Consider the following 7,926-nt stretch of genomic DNA (forward strand, 5'->3'; position numbering starts at 1 on the left):
TTTTTGTTTGTTTCTGTTTTTTTTTTTTTTGGTGTGATTTTTTTTTTTTTTTTTTCCTTTATTGGTAACAAGGATTACAAATGCCCAGAAGTAGAGATGCTTATGTATTAGGAGAGGAATAGCAAAATATAGATTTAAAGTTTGTTTGTAGAGCTTAGCATTAGTCTCACTGAGCCAGAAAGATTCCACAACATTGTATAGCTATGTGGAGCGGGGGTTCACTGTAAGTAAGGAGGGCTTATAAACTATTCCAGTTGTTACATCAACTTTGTCAATATTTGTCTGGAAATCTTGAGATCTTAGCAGAATTACTCAGCCCATCCATGCTGACTTTCTCTTGTTATAAACTGGGAAATCAGAATATCTACTCTTATACATCTCTAATACTTTTAAAGATTGTATGAAATAAAAGCTAATGTTTATACAAAGTCATCTTATACCCCTCAAAGAGTGTTATTATTAACATTACTGTAATTGTGTGGCGAATTGAAGGTTGTGGTCCTGGAAATACTTGAGAGCGAGTAGTTTTCTTTTGTCAGGATGCAAAGTTATGGATGTTCTTCATGAAAGAACTATTTCTTCCCCAACTCTGCTAAGTGTTTCTGAGGAAAGAAAACTGTGTCTAGCTCTTGAGTTTCCAACCCGCTTAAAATTATTTGCTTTATTATGAACTACCCTTAAAGCTTAGCAAGGAGGGGGGTTTCCTCCCTTGAGTCCTAAAGTTCAGAAAAAAATCCCTCTTTACTCTTTTGGTCACATTCCTCCTAAGAGCTAGAAATCATTAAGAGCTAAGGGGAATGGGGCAAAAATTCCTAAGAGCTAAGAATTACCCCTCAGAGTCCATGCCTCTACTTCTAGAAAGCACTCTAGCTATCCAGGACCTGAAGATTCTCTGTTCACTTATCCTGAGTCCACTTCCAGGGCCTGAGCATGTCTACCTCAGGTCCATTTCTTGAACACAGAGGGTGCTGCTGGTATGTTTGCCCCTAGATTCAAGAGGGTGACCAAGAGGCAGTTATTTGTTGAGGGGATGAGGACAGAGTTTGGATGTGCAGTCGTGACTACATGCTTATATGTGAGGTCCTAACAGTATAGTGCAATATTGGATTGAGGGATAGGAAGAAGGTTGAGCTGGAGTCCGAGGACTGAGGGATGGCTTTCTTTAGCCCATCCTATTCTATAGCTAATCTTAGAAAATTCTCCAAATTCAAAATTTGACCAGGCCTTCGAGGTTGTTTTGATGATGTATTGTTAAAGATGAGGGAGAGAACAGTTTGCAATGGAAATCTTTTATGTAACGGTTTATTTAGCTGATTTATAATTTAAAAATGCAATTATATGGCAGGAGACCTTTATTTGAATCTTTGCTCTAAGCCCTTTTAAGCTGAGGACTGACCTGAAATGTCCTATACTAGTTTCAGTTTAGAACATTTTATAAATAAATTATAGTATATATCCATAATTAAGAATCCAAAAATACAAATGGCTTTATTACAGATAGGATGAATTTTTCTCTGTACATTGCAAATCCTGTTGACTGATACTATTCTCATTCTTCAAACCACATTTTAATCCTGCTGCATAGTATTTTGATTCATCATAATCTCAAGAAATTTTACATGGAAATCATATACAATAACTCAAGTAACAGATTATAAAAGTCTTGTATAACATAACATTTAAAAAACTCGTTCGTGTTTTCTAGAAATGTTTTTATATGTAAATCTCCCAAGAAGTGACATTAAAACTGTTTTCTTGATACTACAATTTGCTCCATATATATTTTCTTCACATATATGTAACATGGGAGCTCTGGTAGTGTAGTGCCTAAAGCACTTGACTGCTAACCAAAAGGCTGGCAGTTCAAACCCACCAGCCACTCCTTGGAAAGAAGATGGGGCAATCTACTTCCATAGTGATACTGCCTTGGAAACTCAAGGAGGGGTCGCTATGAGTTGGGTCCAACTCAACGGCACATAACAACAAAACAACAACATATGTAACATGATATTGGGGATGTATAACTTGTCTTGAGGAGATGTGGACCATATGGGAAAGATATTGAAAGACTCTAATGGGGCAAAAAAACACGAGTTGGTGTTGTACCATTTAAATACATTATTTATGGGCCTTACATAAATATGGACACAGATTCAGTTACTGTCTGACCCTCAGGAGCACAGACTTAGTCGCTTATAACCATCAAAAATACATCCAGTATCTTATTTTAAAGGCATGTAGGGCATGTCTTTTGCTCTTTATCTGGCAAGTGACTTGCAATACTTTTTTAATATTAAAAAAAAAAAAAAATTACCATGTAGTTGATTCCAACTCATAGTGACCCTATAGGACTGAGTAGAACTGCCCCATAGGGTTTCCAAGGCTGTAATCTTTATGTAAATGGAGTACTACATCTTTCTCCCATAGAGTGGCTGGTGAGTTCGAACCACTGACCTTTCATTTAGCAGCTGAGCACTTAACTACTGTGCCACTAGGGATCCTGTTTTAATATTTAAGAAGCTATTAATTTTATGTTACTTACCCCCTCTAAATTATATTTCATATTGTCCAGGTACACCAGCTTTGAATTTTTATTTCAGTACTGCCAGTAATATATTAGTTCTATTTTGCTTTAAAAGTTCAAGAGTAAAATTGTATCTTCTGGAAGTAGTTTTAAAGCACTGGAGTAACAGTATAACCAGGGCCTATGAAAAATTAATCTGTGGGTATCCAAATGTATTTTACTACCCACAAAATTGCTGCAATTAAGTTAACACATCTGTACATCATACATTACAATCAAGAAGTTTGATTTCTAGATATTTTGTTTTGTTGTTATCCGTTCTCTCATCTTTGCTGAAAGAATATTAAATAACCTCTTAGGAAATCCAGTGTATTTATCAGTGAATTATTGATTTATTTTCTGCCAATTGAGGTTGAACAAATAGCACATAGAAGCTATGTTCTATCTGGTTAAAGGTCATGCAAAAAATACTTCACAAGTCAGTTTCAGTTTACTAGGCATCTGTGATCCAAAGGTTATCCTTTCAAAAGCCTTCTAGAACTTTTTATTGCTTAATTCAGTATACTATAAATGTTGTGAAAATAAAAGAAACATACGTGAAAGGTAGCATGATTGTGCTCTAATAGAACTTGACATTAATTATGACATGGGAAATGGAAGGAGTATTAGTTATAATTATAATTACAAGAATGCAATTTTAACTGCTGAACATTTAAGATAAAAAATGCAAAATATTATGTTAGTAGATTAGGTTTTTTATTCAAGATTGAAGAAAATCTCAGATAAAAAGACACTGAGGAGGGAAAAAAATTAGTATTTAGAACTGATTATAGTAAAACAGTACAATGTAATAATCATAGTGTTGATGCTAAATTCTAAAATGTCTGATATACATTATTGTCATTTTCCTTCTCTTCTTTGCAGCAGTAGTGCTGCATAAAGTGAAAGGAGTTTTTATTTGTTTTCCCTTGGTCCAATATGTTCTTTATCTTGAACCTTTGGTCCAGTGACCACATAAAAACTGAAAACAAAATTCAGTGCTGTTGAGTCGATTCGACTCATAGCGACCTCTACTTGGGTTTCCGAGGCAGTATCTCTATGGAAGTAGATTGCCCAATCTTCCTTTCGAGGAGTGGCTGGTAGGGTTGAACCACCAGCCTTCTGGTTAGCAGTCAAATGCCTTAGGGACTATGCCACCAGAGCTCCCATAGAAAAGATTAAATATACATTGAATGCTCCATTTGGAGTGCTTTATACAGTGTCTGTTAAGTCCCTAATCAGATTGAATAAGTATTACTTTTTAAAAATTAACCCTTTTAGAGCTGAAGAATAGAAACGTCCAGATTAATCACAGCAGTCCTATAAGCATAAAGAACGTTAAAGAATGACATTATACTGTCATACATTGCAAGCCAGTGATTTTCTATTAGTATGTGTCCAGGGCAGCCTTAGAAGAGGGAGAGACAATTACTACATTATTTGGTGAGATTCAGGATCATCCCTGCACAATGCTTGCAGTCCCGACAACAGTGCATTATTCCTTTATACTTTGTGATATTTTAAAAACTTTAACCTAGATGTTGGTCGGAGGGGTGATACATTAATAAAGTGCTTTTAGACTCTTCTATTTTTGTTCTGAGGAGTTCTGGTAGTGTAGTACCTAAGACACTAGACTGCTAACCAAAAGGCTGGTGGTTCAAACCCACCGGCCACTCCTCAGAAGGAAGGTTGGGCAATCTATTTCCATAGTGATACTGCCTCAGAAACCCAAAGAGGGGTTGCTATGAGTCCAGTCCAACTCGACAGCACATAACAACAACAACAACATTATTGTTCTAATTAGTTTGACACACTTTCCCAGCCAAATAGTGGAATTGTTTAATTGAAGAGTTGACAATGAGGAAAGGGAAAGGAAAACTTTCAGAGACTAGAAGAAGGCTGCTTAAATAGAAAACAAGAAAGTTTTATACCTCAGTTGTTGTTGTTGTTGTTATGTGCCGTCGAGTCAGACCCGACTCATAGCGACCCTTCCTTGGGTTTCTGAGGCAGTATCACTACAGAAGTAGGATTGCCCAACCTTCCTTCTGAGGAGTGGCTGGTGGGTTTGAACCGCCAGCCTTCTGGTTAGCAGTCAAGTGCCTTAGCCACTATGCTACCAGAGCTCCCTTATACCTCAGTAGTAGGGAGAAAAAGGTCAGAGAGAGTATAGGACTAACATTTTGATGTCATGCATTTCCATAGAAAGTGTTGTACTTTTAAATACGTTTTTCTTAGGGCGACTTCTGCTGGCACTGATGAGGCCTTCTTTCAATTTGGAGTCTTCTAACACTGACCTGAGTGTAAATGTTACTGTTTTAAATTGTGAAATTGAAACAAATAGATGTTATATCCATTCGTAAAGTTTTAAACTTAAAAGAGCTCTTGGAGACCACATATTCAAATCCCTTTACCATATCTCCATTTTACAGATAAAATATCTGAAGCTCAATTGAATTTAAGTAGTCCACAGACATGGATTACTTAATAAAACAGTCAAAACTAGAACTAAGATTTTCTGATTTAGTTTAATGTACAGCTCCTATATACTCTCTTTTTAAATTGCTCAAAATAAAGGGGGGGGGCATATTTTAATCTGTAATTCACTATGTATATTTTTGTTTCTTTATTCCAATTTCTAGACTGATTAATTTTCTGTTTTTAAAGCTTTGGATGATCCAAGGCATTGAGAGCATCCGTGTTAATACTGTGTGTGTGCACTCCTAATTCGAGGGACTACTTTTACGGTAGATAATGCATGGATATTATTTTAATTGTTATGTGTTCCCTGCTGTGAGATAAGAACATGTAGGACCTCAAAGTATATGTAAATGATTAGAATTTCTTTAAAAAATACCACAAACATTGCCAAGAATTGAGATTGTCAAAGAAACAATTTTTAATAATTGCTTTTCTAGAAAAGACTAAATAAGAATTAGAAGGACAAATGGCAAATTATGGCCCATCCAGCTCTAAAATTCTTTGATTATATAAACTTGGAATTTGTCTGAGCCTTCTTATTGGGCTTTGCTCTTTCCTTCTTGAAATTATTGCTAGCTTCATGGCTGGCAATTTAACTACAACAGTGGTTTTTAAACTTTGGCTAACTGAATCCTTTTTTTTTTTTTTTCCCCCCCACAAGAATGGTTATTTTGTTGTTATGTGCCGTGGAGTCGGACCTGACTCATAGTGACCCCTCCTTAGGTTTCCAAGGCAGTATCACTACGGAAGTAGATTGCCCCATCTTCCTTCCGAGGAGGGGCTGGTGGGTTTGAACCACCAGCCTTCTGGTTAGCAGTCAAGTGCCTTAGGCACTATGCTGCCAGAGCTCCTATGAAAGGTTATAAAAGACCACAATATATAAAACAAATGTCATCAAATCTATTTTAGAAGACTGAAGTGGACCTTTTCTATCCTCCATTTTGAATCTATCCAATCTTCACCCTACCAACCCCTCCCAAATTTTTCATGTTGCTCTTTTTCACCTTAAGACCTTAATGAAGGCCATTAAAAAAAAAAAAAAGAAGAAGAACTGAACTTCCTTAACATGTAGAAAAATTAATATATAGGCAGAGAAATGAGGAACTCAACTGAAAAAAAATTGCCTTGCTTCATGTTCAATGTGTTAAAGCCAGGAATTTGTTTAGCTTTCATCTCTCACACTTACATGGGCCCAAACTCGACTTCTGTCAAGAGAATTAAAAAATCTTGGTGTTTTTGATATGACAAGATAGAGAGATATTTATGTTGTAACACTGTTTTGTTGTGTTGATGGATACTGATCTTAATCAAATAGCAGAGAATAGTGGTAGAGTATTTCCTACTGCTGCCTTTAGTAGGCATTGTTCGGGCTTCCCTTACATAGTTGGTAATATGGCATCAAAATCAGTGTTGTAGGAAGGAGATTTTTGCATAACAGAGCCAGGGGAACATGACTATTTTCTGTACCCATCTTGAATTATAGAAATAAAAATGGCTTTATGTGTTTGGGGATGGTGTCTGTGCCTCATACAACTGACTACTCTTGCACAAAATGGCTTTTCCAAATGAAGTCACCAAATTTAGGAGGCTCAATGATGTAATAATTTGTTTTTAAATTATTATTATTACTATTATGATTATTACCACCATTATAATGACAATACCTCAGTCATTCTGCCATCTAAATCTTTATTTTTAAAAAATAGTTTCTTATTATTAGCCTACAAAAGAAAACATAAAGTCTAGGGAGATTGACCTCAGACTTATTTCTCTTGTCCCAAAGCCATGCTGAACAATTGGAGTACAAATAAATAACCATGTAACAGTGTAAGCCTGTCTCAAGGTCTGCTTCCCTCTTAAGACCTAAAATAATAAAAATGACACTGGCTAGAACTCTTAACACTTTAATAAATATTTTGTTACCAATTTTGTATATACTTCTCAAATCCATCTATTATGAATTTATCTCTATCCTGGAACAAATAAGCCTTTATACTCAGTAGGTTATGGTCATCAATACTCAGAAGGAAGGTCTGGTGGATCTACTTCTGAAAAACCCACCATGAAAACCCTACGGAGAGCAGTTATACACAGGGAGTCACCATGAATCGAAACGGAATCAGTGCCATTATTTTTTAAGGCAATATATTATAGTTTTAAAAATATAAAATATTGCATGTGGAAATATCCAGCTTCATTTTATCATTTCTATGTATGATTCCTTAAGTTACCTTAAAGAGTAATTTCAAAATTATCACTGAATATTAAAAAGAAAATCCTTAGAAAAGGGAAGTTTGTTCTTCACTAGCTTTGCTCTTTGCCGTATTTCATTCTGAAAGACAGTATTATAGATTGAATTATGTCCTCCAGACATCGGTGTTGTAAACCCTAACACCTATAACTGAGAAGCTCTGTTGGTGTAGTGATTAAAGCATTTGGCTGTTAACCAAAAATCTGTGGTTCAAACCCATCAGCCACTCTGCAGGAGAAAGATGAAGCCATCTGCCACTGTAAAGATTTGCAGCCTTGGAAACTCAGAATCCATTTGATGGCAGTGAGTTTGGCTTTGGTATAATATACCTGTAGTTATAGACCCATTTGAGAAAGTACTTTTTTGTTGTTATATTAATGAGGCACTATTAGTGTCTCAAGTCCATCTCTTTTGAGATAAAAAAGACCAGATAAAGCAAGTAAGCACAAAGAGGGAGGAAGATACAAGCCACATGTAACAGAAACTGAAAAGAGAAAAGGACCTTCCCCCAGAGGGGCCAGAACTTTCCCCTAGAGCCAGCACCTTGAATTCAGACTTCTAACCTTCTAAAAGCTCTGGTAGCATAGTGCCTAAGGCACTTGACTACTAACCAGAAGGCTGGCGGTTCAAACCC

General features: G+C 36.1%; 1 protein-coding gene across 1 annotated transcript in view; it reads left to right on the top strand.

Moving 5' to 3' along the window:
• ETV1 (ETS variant transcription factor 1) overlaps positions 1-7,926 on the top strand; it is a 106,616-nt gene that overhangs the window by 74,425 nt on the left and 24,265 nt on the right. The window lies entirely within an intron of this gene.

The sequence above is a fragment of the Orycteropus afer genome, unplaced genomic scaffold, assembly GCF_000298275.1.
Source record: "Orycteropus afer afer isolate SDZICR_OR568_19922 unplaced genomic scaffold, OryAfe1.0 scaffold00008, whole genome shotgun sequence".
Lineage (NCBI taxonomy): Eukaryota > Metazoa > Chordata > Mammalia > Tubulidentata > Orycteropodidae > Orycteropus > Orycteropus afer.